Source organism: Mya arenaria, chromosome 12 (genome assembly GCF_026914265.1).
Source record: "Mya arenaria isolate MELC-2E11 chromosome 12, ASM2691426v1".
Classification (NCBI taxonomy): domain Eukaryota; kingdom Metazoa; phylum Mollusca; class Bivalvia; order Myida; family Myidae; genus Mya; species Mya arenaria.
Genome location: NC_069133.1, coordinates 28,443,053 through 28,462,295, shown reverse-complemented (window position 1 = coordinate 28,462,295; position 19,243 = coordinate 28,443,053). Strand labels below are relative to the sequence as shown.

The 19,243-nt window shown below is 35.3% G+C and overlaps 1 protein-coding gene across 4 annotated transcripts in view; it reads left to right on the top strand.

Annotated features, from left to right (window-relative positions):
• The window catches only part of LOC128212136 (prolactin-releasing peptide receptor-like), a 95,920-nt gene that overhangs the window by 60,206 nt on the left and 16,471 nt on the right, over positions 1-19,243 (top strand). The window contains exon 1 of one of the 4 annotated variants that reach the window (XM_052917425.1): positions 5,696-5,753. The exons of 1 other annotated variant lie outside the window; for it this stretch is intronic. The gene's annotated coding sequence lies outside the window, so the exon portion shown is untranslated. Of the gene's footprint in view, positions 1-5,695; positions 5,754-11,982; positions 12,269-19,243 lie in introns of those variants that run through there. 2 more of the 4 variants (XM_052917423.1, XM_052917424.1) reach the window with 2 other exon arrangements.

Below are 19,243 nucleotides of genomic sequence, written 5' to 3'. Positions count from 1 at the left end.
TTTCTAAACATTTATCATTAAAGTAAGTATCTGCGCAAATGATTGAGCGTCTTTTCAGCCGGAAAGAGCTTCATATTGTCTTGCAGACCGCACGCACATACTATGTCAGACTCGTTTTCAGTCAATATCTCTGAACGTCATAAGGGAATGAACAACCCTACATACATAGTTCCCGTATTAATAGTTTAAATTAAAAAGGGCAATCAGGAAATATAAGTATGTTTAATTACACCATAAAACCGCCTTAATTCCCTCTGGCTGCGAGGCTATCAATGTTTGTACGAACACAAACACAAATGAATCCATACGCATAACAAGTCGATGTTTACCCAGAAGATCAAGGATGTTGTCGAACTACAACAAAAACGAGAACTGATGATTTGAATAAAATGATCACCATTAAGTCTATCCAGGTTTAATTTCTCCTATATAAACTTTATTCCAAAAAAAACATATTGAATAGAATTCGACATTATGATTCGATTAAATTACATATCTGCGTTGTAGAAATGGGCCCTCGAAGTATATTCATCCATCATTGTCAAATATTTGGCGAAAAAGAAGGAACCTTATGAATATATACAGTTATCGTTACGTTGATACTGAAATGCACGTCTCTCACAAGAATTTCTAGCTATCTTATTATGTTTGAGATTTATGAGAATACAATTTTAAGCGCGTTTGATGTTCCTTCTTGTCTGGACGAGGTGTTAAGATATTCAACGTTCTTACATCTTTGTACAGTAAAAAACCAATCCAGTTTGTTTGATAACATGTTATTGTATATAACATAACTGTAGTAAAGTCAGATGAGATTAAGGTTTCCAATGTTCAGTGGTTTGTCATTTTTTATGTTGCATTGCTAGACAAGAACGGAAATACCTTTATTTCATGAGTTTGAATGATTTCGATCATGCATATGTTTCCTCGATGATATGATGCTTACCGAGTATGACAATACAAGCGCTATTACTCGTCCGCAAGAGGAACCAAAAACAGTAACTACGTCTGAACGATTAAAATATAACGCGCTATTCGTATCTCCCTTTTCGTCTTCACATTTCTGGTTAAAACAGGAGATACCAGCAGATTGCCATTCCATGTCGTGTGATCAAATTAATGTTTGTGCTAATTCATCTTGACATGCAATGTGTAACCTGTAATGTTCGTTCTGACTACCTTTTATGTCCTTTGTTCATTCTTGATTACAGTGATTTCATTATATATTTTTCCTTGAAACGTTTTCCATTTTCATCTAAACGTACACTGAATGAACATATTTTCTTATCTCACCCTGTTTCCTAGCAAAGAAGCATAATCAGTTGCATTTCATGCTAAAATGATTTTTAGTTATCAGTTATAATTTGAGTAACTACTATACGTCATAGTCTTTTCTAGGCACACAAAACAGTCCAAACCCTGGGCCGTTTTCACAACAGATTTCAATTTGATAGTCTGAAACTTGTCTTAATATTGGTATTTAGTTATGATTTGTGCTTCGCTTTAAATACCGATTGAGACCTGTTACATACTAGAATTAAGCAAAATAATAAAAATGTGATACTGACATCAATCCACTTTATGACTCAGATTGAAATAGGTTTCTGGCTTGGAGTGATGACGCATTGCTTATTTTATTTAGCGATACTATGCATGTTACTTGGAGAATGCGTAGAAATGCCATTCTTCTGTGTTTTTTTCTAGTTTACACTTACTGTTTATTGGGTCGCTTCTGGACAATATATTTGACACTTTTTACGTAATTTCAACAAAGCATGCGAATATAACCAATAAAAATTCTTTGAATAAGCGTTTTGCTCATTTTCTGAAATATTTGCTTTTAAATGTGAAATATATCGAAGCAGCTTCAAGGAAATCTGCAAATATTCAATTAAAGCAGTGATTGTTAAATTACCTCCCTCTAAGTTGAAAATAGAATAATAACCCTGAAAATAACATCCTCAGTGGATGTCAGCGCAATAAAACATTTCACACATTATCTTTGGCTCTAGATTGTTATTAACACGTACCTTTCCGTTAGACCATTAGCAGAACCAATGCATTTCTTATTGCCTTTGCACACTTGACACGCGATTCTGTAATTATCTCAAGTTGAGATATTGCAAGCCAGAGTTATAGATGTACATTTGAACACAGAAGCGATGCTTTGTCATGCAATTTGGAAAACAAACTCGCCTAGCATTTGCATCATGCTTTAAACAGGTAAACTGATTGAAATAATTATTTAACCCATACAATGGCAGAATTTGTCAAACGTTAAACTTTAAAATTTCATATTGATCGACGTTTCGTAATTTTTGGCTGAACCCCCAATATATTTTCCGTTCACATTTAAGTTAAACGAAATAGTTTGTCTGATTATTTTATGACGTAAGCGTCTCTGCTATTATGCCAGTGATTTTAGAATTTCGTAGACACTTGTCATAATGCACATCAGCTTAGATTCCATAATATTTTAAAGTGCAAAACTCATTTTGGAATTAATTTTTAATAATATGCAAAAATCACGAAAGAAAAAAAGAACAATGCAGTCAACTCTCGTCCATATGTCAATGGGCACGAGTAAATATCCAATTTGGCCTGATAATTTCATAATAACCACATGCTTAATACTTCATAGTAAAACAATGAAAATGGTATAAGTTAATCTTCACAATCGTAATAAGTCATGAGAATAGTCTAAATCATTTTCAATCTATGTGTATGGCGACAACAATGCCACTGTGGCTGTCATGCTGGAAAAACAAGCCCGATTAAGATTTCATCGAAACAAACCGTCTCAAAGGCAGTTAAGTAAATTTGAACTTTCTTAAGTTGATTAAACACATAAGAAAACAAAATGTCTGAAAAAAGATATGTTGAAATAACTTAACATGCCCACACGTATTGATATTGCTCCAGTTCCTTACATATTTTATCGGTGAGGGCAAAAACGTGTTCGATTTTACGGGGCGTGCCTTGTCTGAAAGTAAAACGATTTAAACCATTGTATAAGTAAGCCAGTTTAAAGTTTTTTTACGAAAATTAAACTTCCTTCTAAATGCGCTAGACTTAAATGTTTTATTCCCACAATGACCTCCAAATATTAAAACGAAATAGTTAATACTTGATTGCTACTGTTTCTCCATTATTTTTAAACATAAATCATTGCAGTAGTAAGTGATCAAGCTGTCAAAGGTCGATTTATATGAAATGCTAACTTGTGTTTTCAGATTGTATTTAATAGCAAATGTTCCGGAACAGTTCATGCAGATTATCTTCGTCTTTTTTGGCGACAGCACGTCTGGTTTAGGCTGATTGCGTCTGTGCTTCCCCTTATAAACCTACTAGCCCTCATAGACAACAACCTTTTTGCATTAAAGGAAATATGACGCAAATTAAACAATATGTTATTGCGCCAAAGGGTTTCTTAAGTATGTTATTGTTATAGTATTACAACGGTATGTGGTGTCTTATTTAAGTAACAATTCATTCAACTGGTATTTTAGAAGCAAACAATATTTATGCGAAAAGCTACAGAAACAAGCTCAGTAGCAAAACGTTTAAACATAAACCCGGTTAAATGGCACAGTTCTCTTAATACACGAGTAGGCGTTTATCGAGCTATATGGTTAAATACACAACACGAGAACAAACATGTTCTACCAAAAATGTGGCAGATAAAAAGGTTTCTATTGTTATGACGATTTTGTGTTAAAAATGCATTTATTTCATGGCTTTACCGTGTAGAGGATAAGTATACTGACGAAGACTTGCCCATTAAATAAAAGAAAATGTATCTTAAATGACGCGTTAATTGGCTGGAAGTGTTGCAAAACAGCCTTTTATATCTTTTACTAATTATAAAGCAATAAGAATATGTTTCTGACATAAATAATTTGCTGCATAGCATAATGACTGAATAAAACTCTATACATCAGCATGAGTTGTCTGTACATTACTGAATTACTGAACAAGTAGTCATACAGTTTATGAATACTAAATGAATAAAAGTTGTATTTGATTAATTGTGAATGCATTTTTTGTCTGTTTTTTTTCTCATAAGCTATCTTCTAATCAATTATATAAAAGGGCAATGAGTACAAACAACATAATAACAGTTTATTCAGTAAGTCAGAAGGAACGTAAGGGTAAAAGGTATGTATACATCCTCAATTACGAACCTAATATACATCTTTGTTCATTTGCAACGAAACCTTTGTATAAGATAACAATAGATTAGTTTAATCCTGTGCAAGACAAGCATGCATGCTGATTTGATTAAAATACTTTATTGTAATACGATCTATAAGGCGAAAACACTTTTTTCTTTTTGTTATTCACTTTTATACTCCTTTCATTCTATAGTTAAATGAGTAAAAATACGATAACAATGAAACCTACGTAACATTCAAGTGAGAATGACAAAAAACACTGTAGAAGGATTATCATAGTTTGTACGTTTAAAATACACGTGATAACCTCACAAGTGCTCCACACAATAAGCTTTTAATTTTAAGTGCTTTAATTATATTTTCTTCAACAAAAAGGCCAGATTGATATGTAGGAACATTTTTGTATGCATACCAGAAAACACCAATGGCATTTTGCATATACAAATTTATTTTATTTCTGTCAGTGTGGCATATTAGAAATAGAGTCACCTTTCCAAATGCCTTCTTTCATTCTTCTTCCACATGAAGGTTAAAGCTGAACTTCCCCTTTTCCCATTAAATTAATTAACGTTTACTGGTATGTCTGATAAGCCTTGATAGATTGAAAACAATTGGCAACTTTTCAAAACACTAATCCACCTTTTTGATAAGGAATATTTATTGCCTTGCTAGGAACTGTATGAGTTTATTAACTAGTGTCCGTGACTTCTATTGGCAGTTTTGCAATGAATTTGATGTGTTTTGATGTACCTCTTTCCGATGTATATGTTTATCTTTAAAGGAGCTATGCGCCAGATGGTCCTTAAATCGGCATAAAAACGGCATATCCATTATTACCTCAAAACAAGCCTATAATTGCCAATACGAGCTAGTTTGTAACCGAAAATACATTTTACATGATTATAAGAATATATACGTATCATGATGTCACCTCACGATCCGCTTCAGCATACTTTCTTCATTTAAAAATAAGATATCAAACCTCAAGGTTTTTATAACATGATAAATATCAAAAGTTATTTGATTGCTTTAGTGAATTTCTCTAATGAGCTTTGAAAGTGAAGTACTTGAAATGTATGGCTTTAACGATTTACCTTTACGATCAATTTATATTTAATCTACCAATTAATTATTGAAATGGCATGAATAAAAACAACCTTATTGTAAAATACATTTAATTCCCATTGCTTCACGTATATCCAATATCTGCATTTACTAAACATTGATCTGAAACACAATATCTATTCCATCCAAAGATGATGGATTTTAATAAAAACACGTGGCAATTAATTACTAAAATGGCATTATGAATAAATCTTTATAGTAAAAAAACATTTAATTCATTCTATTTTACGTATATCCAATATCTATATTTACTGAGAATTGATTTGAAACACAATACTTATTCAAGGCAAAGATGATGGATTTAAATTTAAAACGATAGCAAAAGCCCGAAACTAAAACGGTTGGAAAACTTATCTGAGCGGTTTGGATGTTGCACGCAATGAAGATGGATCGGTATTTAACGCATCTGTTGTGGTTTTCAGTAACTGGAATGAAACTAGGAAGTGTATCAAGGTAGATTGCGGTTACAATCACGTATTTTTCATTGTGTTTAGCTTATATTTAATATTGGTTGCTCGTACAATATTCTTTTTTACACTGAAGTCGACAATTTGGTACACTTTTTCTGACGTCACCCCCATTTATGGGAGCGCTGTGATTCTTTGTAATATGACTTCTTAAAATTCAGTTTGTCAAGCGCGATATGTCGTTTGCAGTTGAATATGAGATTATTGTATATATTATTAGCAATTACAGAATGTAGTTTGGTATATTTCTTGTAGGATAATGTTCTTTGTGTTCTTTGAACTTTTTCCCTGATCATCAACTTCAGGTATTAAATATTGGTGGAAATTGAGTCAGTTAATACGTTTTTCGGATATACTTTCAAGTTCGGACAATTTGATCGGAAAAATTACCTGATTTTTATTACAAACTCGACTTAATTGAAAACAGTGGATATACGTAACAGATAATTTGAAAGTAATTATAAAGTTTTGAGGGATTTACCGAAAACCCGTGAATCATTCGAATTAGGCTTGGTTAATGCATACTTTGATAAGATTTCCCTTAGTTTTTTTCTTTATTTAGGATTGTTGGAATTAGAGTGAAGTTTGTGCACGTTGTTAACCTCCAGTAAAATTTACTGACCGTACCAAGTCGGTAGCTAACAATCCCTGATAAACATTGTGGAGTTTTGTGCTGTTATTCCATGTTTCTTGTTTCTGATTTTTTGTTTTTGTGTTCTATGTCTCTGGCGTTTACCCTGTGCCATTGAACCGGGTTATGTTTAAACTTTTGGCTACTGAGCTTGTTTCTGTAGTTTTTCACGTAAGTATTGGGTAATCTTCTTCTTCGACTCATGGAATATACTTTTAATCTTATCTTGTTTAGAGTTTTGTTGCAAACAAATGAAGTCCAGTAGAAATACTCTTTAACTATGTTATGTTTTGCGTTTTATATATATGCATTAGTTGGGAGATAATGAACATGAAATTGTGTTTTTATCTTTGTCAGAAAAAGAAAATTGATGGCAATTCAGTTGTTGACATTTGGAGTTCGGACCTCTAGCATATAAAATAATTGACTGGTTCGATAAATAAGTGTTACAAATGATTGAATTTCTTTAAATTCAAAATGTCAGTCAACGTCTGAAATGGCTTCTTCTGTCTGTTATAAAGAAATGCACATGTCCTTGGAATGTTTTTACGGCAAATAACCCTATCCCAGAAAAGCAATCTGAGTTCACTCGCATTTTACTTTAATGACATTGCAAAAAACAAAATAAAAGTCGTTATAGGGAATTTTAAACACAAGTTTCTAAAGTCTGTCGTCGGAAATAAGGTAATTAGAACACATCGACAGAATAATTAGTTTTAGTTTTGTGTGTATTTTATGCTATGTTGGCAACTCTTGATATTGGAAGGCAAATAATCAGTTGCGATATTGGCTGCCTCTCTGTTATCTGCCCTGCAAGGCGTTGTAATCACATATATATCTTTTATATGCCTTTGTATCTAACTGATTGCGTTAATAAAGGGAAATAAACAGTTAAGAATATTTTTTAAACAGTTTTATAAAGTATTTTGTTCCCAGGGGAAAGGGAAACAAGCCCATAAGGACTACAAAACTATTGAACGTTTCATGTAGAACTCAACGGAAAAGACGCGAATGGCTGCGACTCCTATTTCACGACTTAGTTTAAGCGTATTTAATTTTACAACGAATATGAAACAAGCTATTGCAACTTATATTAATTACTCTCGTTGGCACGATGTTACGCGAGTGTGTGGTCTTGTGTTGTGGGGGAAACTGGAGTACCCGGAGAAAACCAACTTGTCCGGCTTGGTGACCACTAACCAAACTCAAATGCGCCCAGGCCGGGAATCGAACCCGGGTCGCCTTGGTGAGAAGCGAGTGCGCTAACTAGTGCGCTAACCGGACTTATAGTTTAATAGTGGTTTAATAGACCTGTATTTGGTCACTAGTTGCAGTGATTTGAATTGTAATTAATGGAAAGCCCATATTGTTAGGACATATATTATATAGCTGAATTGAATACGTGAATATAATTGAATAATTATTAAAATAATTGGGACTATTCGTTAGCTCGACGTTATTACCTGTTCGATTCAAGTTCATTCATTCATTCAATATACTTCAGTAGAAAGTACATAAAAGTACAGTTAATTGTCTCAAAGTACGGATTGAACATGACACAGAAATATTATATCTGGTATTGACATATGTGTCACAGACATATACGTATATGTGTGCATAGTCAACTTCAGTCAACATTTGTTTGGAAAACCAGCTTGTCCAATACTTCCAATAAAATACCATTGAAAGTTCAGCCAACGTCGCAAATTCATTGTAGCTTTAAAGTAATGGTATTACCCTGAGAAACCTGTTATTATCTGTCTACATTAGGAAAAAGCCTAAATTGAAACTTCACGTTTAATTTTCCCATTTGGATAGAATTCCTGGAATTGAATAAAATAGATCCTTGCATTTCCATAATATATCTACCTCTCTATCCATTTCAATCTATCTTGTCATGGCAGATTATATTACTTCCATGACGTAGTTGAAGGAAAATATTCTCCAGTTAAAATTGTGCAGTGATAAAGAGGAACGTTTTTATTCTCCTTAATAAAATGTAACCCAGATCCAATTTTAAGACACAGTAATTAGATTCAAACAAACAAAAAACAAGAGAAACAACGATAAAAAGGCAAGAAACATTAAACAACTATCAAAGCATCACCAGCTGTGAAAAGACACCTTACACAAATACCAAAGTATCGCTAGTTGTAAAAGTACACCTTATTCAAATACCAAATACCAAAGTATCGCCAGTTATAAAAAAGACACATTATACAAATATCAAAGTCTCACGTGTTGTTAAAACCCACATCACACACATCACACACATCACACACATCATACAAATACAAAAGTATCGCAAGTTGTAAATAAATTTGCAAGTCCTAACTCGGTCTGGGAATGCCTTCAAAGTCCGTTTACGAATCCTGGATATTATCCACACCGAGCAGAGCTCTATCCCGAAAAACGCATTCCGGCCATACCCAACGAGGGGGGATTGTGTGAAAAGAGACATATCAAGAAATAAGGTTTTTGTTGACAAGGGTAGACCAAAACAACAATCAGACCCTTTCTGCGTATCCATAACGGCTTAATAATCGTTGGTTCTTTGTAGTCAAACATCTTATATATTGTGTTTCCGGAATTTACAGATCAGAAGTTTTTTTCATCTACCAAGTTTGAAATATTTAGGAATTGGCAAACACGAGAGATGATTAACACCAAAATTTAGCAGACAAATTAACATAGTAGTTATATTTTCTCGTCTGACAGAGAAATCAAAGGAAGGTCCGCCCTAATTCACCTAGGCAATGTTTAGTTTTGTCCTCCACATTCATTATCATTTTCGACCAGTGGCTAGGTCAGCTCCTGCATGGTTAGATATGTAAACAGATTAAAATATCAAATTTATAATCAGTTGCAAACGATATTTCTTTATAAGTAATTTAACTGTTATAGTTCTAAGCATGCACTCATCATAAAATCATGCCATGCTGAAATCTCTTTTAAGTGATTTTCTTATAATTTCAAGTCTGACGCATATAGTACTATAATAAAAAGATTGAATTGGCGATGTTAGACAACTTACTATTTATAAAGCAACATTGTTTTCTTTAGAGGAGTGTTTAAATATTATTTTTTGTTGTTTTTTGTGTGCCTTCTCCAAAGCATGTATGTGTATATAACATTGTAAAGTTTTGTAAATATTGTGTTTGTCCTCATGGGCCGTATGGCTTTTTGGATATGAAATAAACCATCTCCTTCTTCTATCATTATTGCCCGAATTGAAAAAGTTACACTGATGAACCATTTAACCGGACAACTTAAGGAAATTTGTTGTTTAGTATATTTGTTTATGAAATAAAAGAAATTGAAAGCGAGTTTTTTTAATCCATTTCTTTAAATAAATTATTTTTAAATTATGTTTTAATGTATTCTTTTCGTAAACTTTCGTGACTGTTGGGGCAAAATTTTATATAAAATATAACCACAAAGTACAAGCTCATATGTAATGCTTTGACTGTGGCGTTCCTTCGTGTCCTTTCCATGGTAAATTTAAGAGTACTAGATATATGCAATTTAATATCATAAATTAATACGAAACGACAGCCAGTACAAGCTATGTTACTTTGAGGTCTTTCAGTGACGTAATTTTATACACCAAAAGACCCATGATCGCCGGACGCGGCTGATAGGCCCATCATGATCGCCGGACGCGGCTGATAGGCCCATCGATGATGTGACCGATAGCCTATTGTAACAAACATAACTCATTTCATTTCAGGATGTTACCTGACCGAAAATCGAACAAATTGTACCAGAGTCGTTTTGAAAAGTAGTTACTGCCAGATAGCTGGCGTTAGGTGAAATGTCTGCCTTTAAGCTTGGACAAAAATAAATTTCTTGGACGTTTATGTCAATGTAACATATCCTTACTAAAGATATCATAAAGTTGTCATTTATTTTTAGTAAAACTGTATTTTCAATTTATGTCGCCCACAAGTTGGTGATTCTGTGTGATAATGGAAACTGGTTTCCATACAAGGAATAAAGAGTTTGTATTGATTAACAATTATGGTATACATTAGGATAAGAAGTCCTCATGCACTTATTTCAAATATAGCAACTGTGGAAGCGCTATAAAGTGGTCCCTCAAATGTCCTTTTCATGTTATGAATGTTTTGTTGCTTTAAATGTTTGTCTTAAAACTATGAAGTAACGCAATGCCGTACGGTTGCATTATATTTTCGACTCCATACTCTAGTCATTATTATGTCTTGTTGGCAAAATGTTATACGGAAGAGAAAAATCGTATGGTCTCCGTCTCCGTTATACTATCATTTTAACAAAGATTCTTTCAAACTCATTATAATTGGCTTTGTTTTTGGTTATGCTCATCTTGAAGCATGCAAGGTCTTGCGCTCCCGGGGTCACGATTGCAATGTAACTGATTAAAATATAGTCGAACAATTATGTTTCATGTTATTTGTAAGTGCAAGAACTAGAGTGTATAACTGCCGATTTTAAAAACAAAACAACTCATAGGTAGGAGTCAGGTCTCCCTCGCCCATGACATCCGCTGCCCTAATATTCGAGGAGTCAGGCCTCCCTCACCCATGACATCCGCTGCCCGAATATTCGAGGAGTCAGTCCTCCCTCACCCATGACATCCGCTGCCCGAATATTCGAGGAGTTAGGCCTACCTCACCCATGACATCCGCTGCCCGAATATTCGAGGAGTCAGGCCTCCCTCACCCATGACATCCGCTGCCCGAATATTCGAGGAGTCAGGCCTCCCTCGCCCATGGCATCCGCTGCCCGAATATAAGTCAGGCCTCCCTCGCCCATGACATCCGCTGCCCGAATATTCGAGGAGTCAGTCCTCCCTCACCCATGACTTCCGCTGCCAGAATATAAGTCAGGCCTCCCTCGCCCATGACATCCGCTGCCCGAATATTCGAGGAGTCAGGCATCCCTCGCCCATGACATCCGCTGCCCGAATATTCGAGGAGTCAGGCCTACCTCACCCATGACATCCGCTGCCCGAATATTCGAGGAATCAGGCTTCCCTCACCCATGACATCCGCTGCCCGAACATTCGAGGAGTCAGGCCTCCCTCACCCATGACATCCGCTGCCCGAATATTCGACACCTTCCGACGCGCCTGACTTTGTTATTCTCTGTCTGCGTCACGTTTATAACGTTTTGATGTTGTTGAGCATGCTCTGCTTCTTCTCGAAATGTCATCTGGGTAAGGTGTAGGAATCTATTAATGCCATCTTCGTATATAACCCCACAACTAATTTAACTTCTGATATTTAAGCCTGAACAGTGAACACCCCCAACATGCAACTGCAATTTGTATTTCCAGTTTTGAGAATGTAGTATTTTTCTAAAGGTCATTTGGCTTGTTGACATTCACACGATCAATTAACTTTAATTGTCTTCAATATAATAAAGGCTCTAGAGATAATTATCATTCAGTGACATATTTCTACACACACGTAATACCATGTAATGTTAGTTAAATAGAGCTGGTGTGGTTTTATTCTCGTCTTTGGAAGTAATACACAGTGTTAATTATCAAAGCACTGCCTGACTTTTTTGACGAGCCAACACATACCGACCTCTGATATTGTGGAGTCTAAATGCGTTATATCAAGAAGTGTGTTCAGTGTTCAGAAAGCATTTAACTAATAAACAATAAGTGTAAGATGTCAATCTTTTGACAGAAGTCGTAAACATGTTTGGATTCATGAACATTGCCTCCTTAATTAAGCGATAATTGGGTGAATGTGTTGCAGGGAAGTGATTGTGCTGTTTATTTTTCCAGACTCATTGTTAGGGATCTAAACAATGTTTCTGACAGGGATATTACGCTGTTCGGTCATACAGGTTTAATCCGGAATGTATATAGTTAGTAAGTAAGTTGTTTATTATAGTGACATGTGCATAACATAAATAATTTTCACAACATAAATACAATAAGATTAACACCTAAATGGTAACGTGTATAAAGCATTGGTACAGATATGTACATATATAATTATGTAAGTCGCATTATGTTGCAAAAGTTTTTTTATACGGATTGTTTTAAAATGTTTGAAGTAATAACAATGATGATATTAATGATTATATTTGTGTATACATGTTAATTTCTTGGACGTTTCACACTCAATACTTATGTGAAAAACTACAGAAACACGCTCAGTAGCCAAAAGTTTAAACGTAAACCCCGTTTAATGGCACAGGGTAAACGCCATAGACATAGAACACAAAAACAAAAAAAGTAACAAACAAAAACATGGAACAATAGCACAAAAGTCCACAAACAGCACAGTGTATATATACTCTATAAAAACATTAGGTATGTTTATCAAGGATTGTTAGGTACCGCCTTGGAACGGTCAGTAAAATGTAAATTTACTGGGGGTTTAAACCAGTTTACGTGCAAAAACCTCACTCTCATCCCAACAATCCTGAATGAAGAAAAACGTAATAGTTAAACCTTATATACGTATGCATTAACATGAGGAAACTTAATAATAAAACAAATAATAATAGACTAATAGGTAAACCCTAAGTACTTCAATGATTAGAGAATCTAACTCGAAGGAAAACAGTTCAGAGAACCTAATGCAAAACTTTTCAAAAATATTGTGTGAATCAATGTCAGTACAAAGCATTCTGTGAATAAACTAGTAAGTTAACTAATTCTTTTTGACATTTATGACTGTTATTTAATTAAAATATTTTACCCGACTCGTTTTACATGAATGAGCGTCCTGGATTCCTGGATGATTTCAAACCTTTAAAAACAAAAGTTATTGTTAGAGCTCTGCAGGATTTCGACAGAATATGGCATTTATGCATTAGTGCGGTATTTAAACCTTCAGGGAATTTATCAGATTTCAGAAGAATTCCAAAAACAGAAAACAATATGGTTGTCTTGTTTATAGGGATGGCAACGCAACCCGAGTACTAATTCACTTCTCGAGTATTTGAAAAACAAGTTGTTTTGTTGTGCGTGCTTGAGATATGCTGGGCTGGTGTTCTTGTTATTCCCATTGTATCATTGTGTCCTCTTAAAATAATTGATTCAGAAACAAAATCTCAAGTTTATTAGCATGCAGAAGGTTTTTATTTTAACTTCAAGATAAAGTCATTTGGGGATTATGTTTCTCTTGCATAGCTACATTAAATACAAAGATTATTTGACGTTTGAAATGCTAATTTATTTATCTAAATGGCGAAGTCCCATTTCTGGCTAGAAACCAATGCTTTTGTCCTGATTTGAGAGCCCATGGACATGTTTGTAGTCAAGAAAACGAAATATGAGCCTAAAAACTTGGCATTATTTGATAGAAAAAACAACATGTTGTCGTTCAAAATTCATGGCAGCTGTTATGGTAATTTTTTCGATGTAAGGAATAATAGATTATGTAATGTCACCGTTGCTAAATTTCGTATTTAATTGTTAACTATATCAGACAGAAAAACGGTTTGTAAGATAAGACTTGATAGATGGAATACAACTGCCAACAGATCAAAACATCCGCCCACCTTCTCGACTATGAATATTTATTGCCTTGCTGGGAATTCCAGGTTTTTGAATATATGTTTAAGACTCTGACAGGTATTTAAGCTAATTAGGCTGCAATAATGTCTCAGCATACACAAAGAAGTTTTACAAATGTATATTCTGAAATTCAATGCAAAATATTTTTGTGACACCGTACTGTTAGAACAATATTGTAAAAACTGTTTGACCACGCTTTTTTCGAATATAGCGCATACGGAAATGTTATTTCTCTTGACGACTAAGCTATAATATTCAAACGTTTTATGCTCGGCAGTCTCCGTATTTGTTCGGAGATGGACCTCGAATGAGAAGTAACCAGATTCTGGGGAGTTTCGACTATGTAATAACATTTTCAAAACAAACAATTAAGCTCAAGATTAATTTTTCAAAACTCGGCATTTTTGCTGTCACCAAGGGAGATGACTGCGTAGGATGTTTACAAACATAAAGGATATTTCAATAGTACCGTGTAACCTTCATCTATTTGATATCAATCGGAACACCTCGGCCTGTATCTTTCTCGGAGATGGCCGAGTTGTTATGATTGAGTTGGTATTTAAAATAAAAAAATTCAAAATGATAAGCAGAGCTGTTGTAATTTAAGGTTTCATTATCAATTAAAGTGTTAAGTTTTAGAAAACAAACTAAACTTCATATTTCATCATGCAACGTGGAAACTATTGAAAGCATTGTTCTGCAATTTATGAACTAGTCCCTAAGTTGGAATATTTCTAAAGTAATATCCAATATAGCCGACTAATAATAACTACAAGGGTGCAATACATTCGCATATACCTTTCTTCGTTTAACAATTCACTTAGAAAATAATATCATTCAATGGTATGGTATGTACCGATCCTGGCAATCTACTTTTAAAATGGCGTGACCAAGGACAAGGTTATTAGTCTAGAATTTAACCAAGGTCATTTATAAAGGCGGACTGATCGATTAAAAAGAGAAACTAAAGGAAAATTGTTAACAGAAAACGTCACAAGACAACATGCACACAATTATCGACACTAGTAAACAGTTGGGTAACTGCACATGCACGGTCAGTATTAATTCAGTCAAAATGAATCACTGTGGGGCTTAAACTGGAGGTTACTCCGAAGTTGTTGTATTTCCAAATAGACGTGCGTGATTCGATAGCAAGAGTACTGTTTTTCATGGTATTGATAGACACATACTTAATTAAGGATAAAATTAGATCTGCAATCAATGAATGCAAAATGTAGCAATGAATTATTCATATGACTGACTTAATAAAACCTAATCGGAAAATGGATTGGTTTCTCATAATTACTGAAACCCCCCAAGACATATATTTGCTAAGAATTGATTTGAAACAAAATACTAATTGTCAAATAAAGCTTGTTTGAATAAATTCATTTCACGGGAAAGTACAGCGAATAACCGTGTCATAACAAGGACAAATTGTTCCCAACGTATTTGGATTTTGTACGAAATCAGGTTAGTGAGTACTTATATTTGTAAATCAATATAAATAATTCAATTTATTTGCATTTAAAGCTTTCAACAGCGTTTAACAAAAATACTTTACAGTAGGCGTCTCAATGTCGAAAACGCGTATGAATTCGCAGACAGAGTAAAATGCGTATGTTGTCTTATATTAAAGGGCAAATTATAACAATTCGGAAGTGACTGCTCAGTATTTTTTTCTTTCTCTTTTTTAACACATGGCAGTGAACCAAAGCATAATTTTACTTTCTCAGATCATTGGCTGCTTTCCATCTTAAAAAGTTTTGAAGCTGAATTGTTTGTGATTTGAACTCCAAGCTGGCTGCCATGCTGGATCTACTTAATCAACTTTTTTAACATGTTCAGCGCTTTAATTGCGCACCAACACCGAGTGTGGTCACTTGATCGAAGACAATGTGGTTACGTTCAACCAATTTTATTTTACTTATAAGAAATGTATTATTTTTTCTAACTGTGTTGTTTATTTAGTGCACAAGTTGTAATTGTTCACATACATGCTTTTGGGGACGTGAAACACTTTAAATCAGTGTTATTTCGCGTGAAATTTGGTCATTTGACAATAAAATGAGTAGGGAGTTTATTGAGTGGTCTTTGACATTTAAGAACACATTGAAACATTGAGTGAGTTTCAATAAAGTTCTTAGCCGTAAGTTAACATCGTCTAAGTGTCATATATAGCTGTTAGTGTTTAATGTAAATTGAATATAAGACAGTAATCAAATTGAGAACAAAGATGGGAACATAAAACAAATCCGACTATTTGATATCTGTTATATCTCTACACATTCAATATGTTCGAAGACAAGGTCCTTTAAATAAACACAGGGTCGGTCTCAGGAATTAACCTTTGAGGGGGTGAAACGTAGGGGTACAACCTTTTGAAGTGCGTCCCTCCCTCCGATCCGAAATGTATATGGCATAAAAAAAGTTAACATTGTAGTTTTGGATAACTTCCCAAAGAGATTTTTAACAATTTTTAGCATAAAATGTTGCATTTTTAACGGATCTTATTACTGTTTTCTCCGATATTGATATGGAAAGAAATCCTTAATCCTTTAGTGAAGCAGGCATCCTTTCAATATAGATTCTAGTAGTTATTTCGTTAATTGGTTATTAAAATAGAATAACTTTCTACTTATTTTTTTTTAATGGAACTTCAACCATTACTAAATGAACACATAGTCGAGGAAATGACAATAAATCAACTTGTTGTTATTTTTGCCGTTGATGCATACGAATTTGAAATACTTATCCAAGCTTACGACCAATATTCTTAAATAAAAGACGCCCCTGAATTATTGACTGTAGTTGAATAAGTTGTTCATAGTGCAACAATGATGCCTAATAATTCTGATAATTTACGATAATCAACAAGTTTCAAAGACATTCTGTGGAAGTTTACGAAAAGATATCCACACTTCACATACGAACAAAACAACGCATCCCCGCGCCTCCTCCACCCTCAATATCAGCCAGTAAATTTCCCCTCTACATTCACCCGCGTTTCTCCGCGCCCCTCCGCCCTCAATATCAATCCCGCGATGCCCCTTCCCCATTCACCCGGGTATCCCCAAGAGGACAACATGAGATGAAATACTGTTATTTCATACACTTAGATTGTGGGGTTGTTTACCAAGATCACATTGGTGTTTGGCTGCTGTCCCAGAGCATGTCGCTCCAATTGCAGAGTTGCGGAGCGTATTAGCAAAATGATTTAATTGGTATTAGTTGTTGGCTTCTCATGTTATACAAATTCTAAAACTTGTAATTAGTCATCTCCTATTGCGTGATACTATATTACACTAATAGACATGAAGGGTCATTTAGTTTATTTAGCCAAAAAATGAAACCAATTGTGAAAGCTGACCATTTTTTATAATGATTGCCTTTTTAATACGATTTTTTAAACAATTTCTATGTGAGCGCTTTATTTTAGTAAATTTAATGTGTGCTTTTCTGCCTTTATGAGATGGCTTCACTTATGTGAATGTGCACATAGTGAATGTTTTAGGGCATTATTAAAATGAACCATTGTTATTTTAAACTTCATTAAGAATAAACCATATTTAAAAAAATAAGGTAAAAAAAACCCACATCATAACGAAGGTCACGCAAAGCATGCAAAATTTGCCTTGTTTTATATAAATACTGCTAGACAGCCTTGAAGTTCTTTTTGCAACTAAAAACGTCAGCAAAATACATTATCTAAGCAAATAGAAAGACGAGTTTAGTTCATGCTCTTTTTAACTTTAATAGCGTCGCAGATACTGTCAGAAAAGTCATTACAGAGATATTTGAACACTGCTGCCGACGTCTCTCCTCGGAAAGAATTTAATTGGAACACAGACACATAATGATTACAGACCTATCGATTAATTTTGCCACGTTGACAAATTTGATTTGTTGAAACCTCATCAGAATAGAATATTTGCGACTTTCCTGCTATCTCTCTTCCCATGCGTGGTAATCAAATACGGCTTTTGTATGCGGAAAAATAAATTAAGATACATTCAACTTTCTAATTTAATGCTATAGACATGTTGTAAAGTCAAGAGTTATGCGAATGCAAAAGAATTATACTGCCGAACACTAGGTGTTGATAGCTTCAAAAATGTCATATCATCGATTTCGTCACATTCCCAATGCAAAGAGCAAATGGCTATTGCCAGGTTTGCACGCCCATATAACATAATACATAAGATACATTTCAGGCCTTAATTTCCTATTCAATATTTGATTCTTATTCTGTATTTTCATTTTTTTCGCCCAATTTTCCGCTAACAAATTCCGAACAAAATGAACACTCTAGGCCTCTTCCCAATTTCGATGACAAAGCCCTGGGAACATGTAATATAACACCATATCAGCCATCATTGGAGTAACAATAACACATGTGATTGACTGTTGTTTTAAATCAGGACCTCCCTTCCCTGCCATCTCGCCACTTACTTCCTTTCCCTGCCACACCATGCTGGACCCTGTAACAACACTCTCCTCCCTTCCCTGTCATTTCGCCACTCTCTTCCTTTCCCTGCCACATCATGCTGGGCCCTGAAACAACACTCTCCTCCCTTCCCTGCCTCTCGCCACTCTCTTCCTTTCCCTGCCATACCATGCTGAGCTCTGTCATACCACTCTCCTCCTTTCCCTGCCACACCATGCTGGGCCCTGTAACAACACTCTCCTCCCTTCCCTGCCATCTCGCCGTTCTCTTCCTTTTCCTGCCACACCATGCTGGGCCCTGTAACAACACTCTTCTCCCATCCCTGCGATATCGCCACTCTCTTCCTTTCCCTGCCACACCATGCTGGGCCCTGTCACACCACTCTCCTCCCATCCCTGCCATCTCGCCACACTCTTCTTTTCCTTGCCACACCATGCTGAGCTCTGTCATACCACTCGCCTCCCTTCCCTGCCATCTCGCCACTCTCTTCCTTTCCCTGCCACACCATGCTGAGCTCTGTCATACCACTCGCCTCCCTTCCCTGCCATCTCGCCACTCTCTTCCTTTCCCTGCCACACCATGCTGAGCTCTGTCATGCCACTCGATTCCCTTCCCTGCCATCTTGCCACTCTCTTCCTTTCCCTGCCACACCATGCTGAGCTCTGTCATACCACTCGCCTCCCTTCCCTGCCATCTCGCCACTATCTTCCTTTCCCTGCCACACCATGCTGGACCATGTATCGCCACTCTCTTCCTTTTCCTGCCACACCATGCTGAGCTCTGTCATACCACTCGCCTCCCTTCCTTGCCATCTTGACACTCTCTCCCTGACATTTTGCCACTCTCTTCCTTTCCCTGCCAAACCATGCCGGG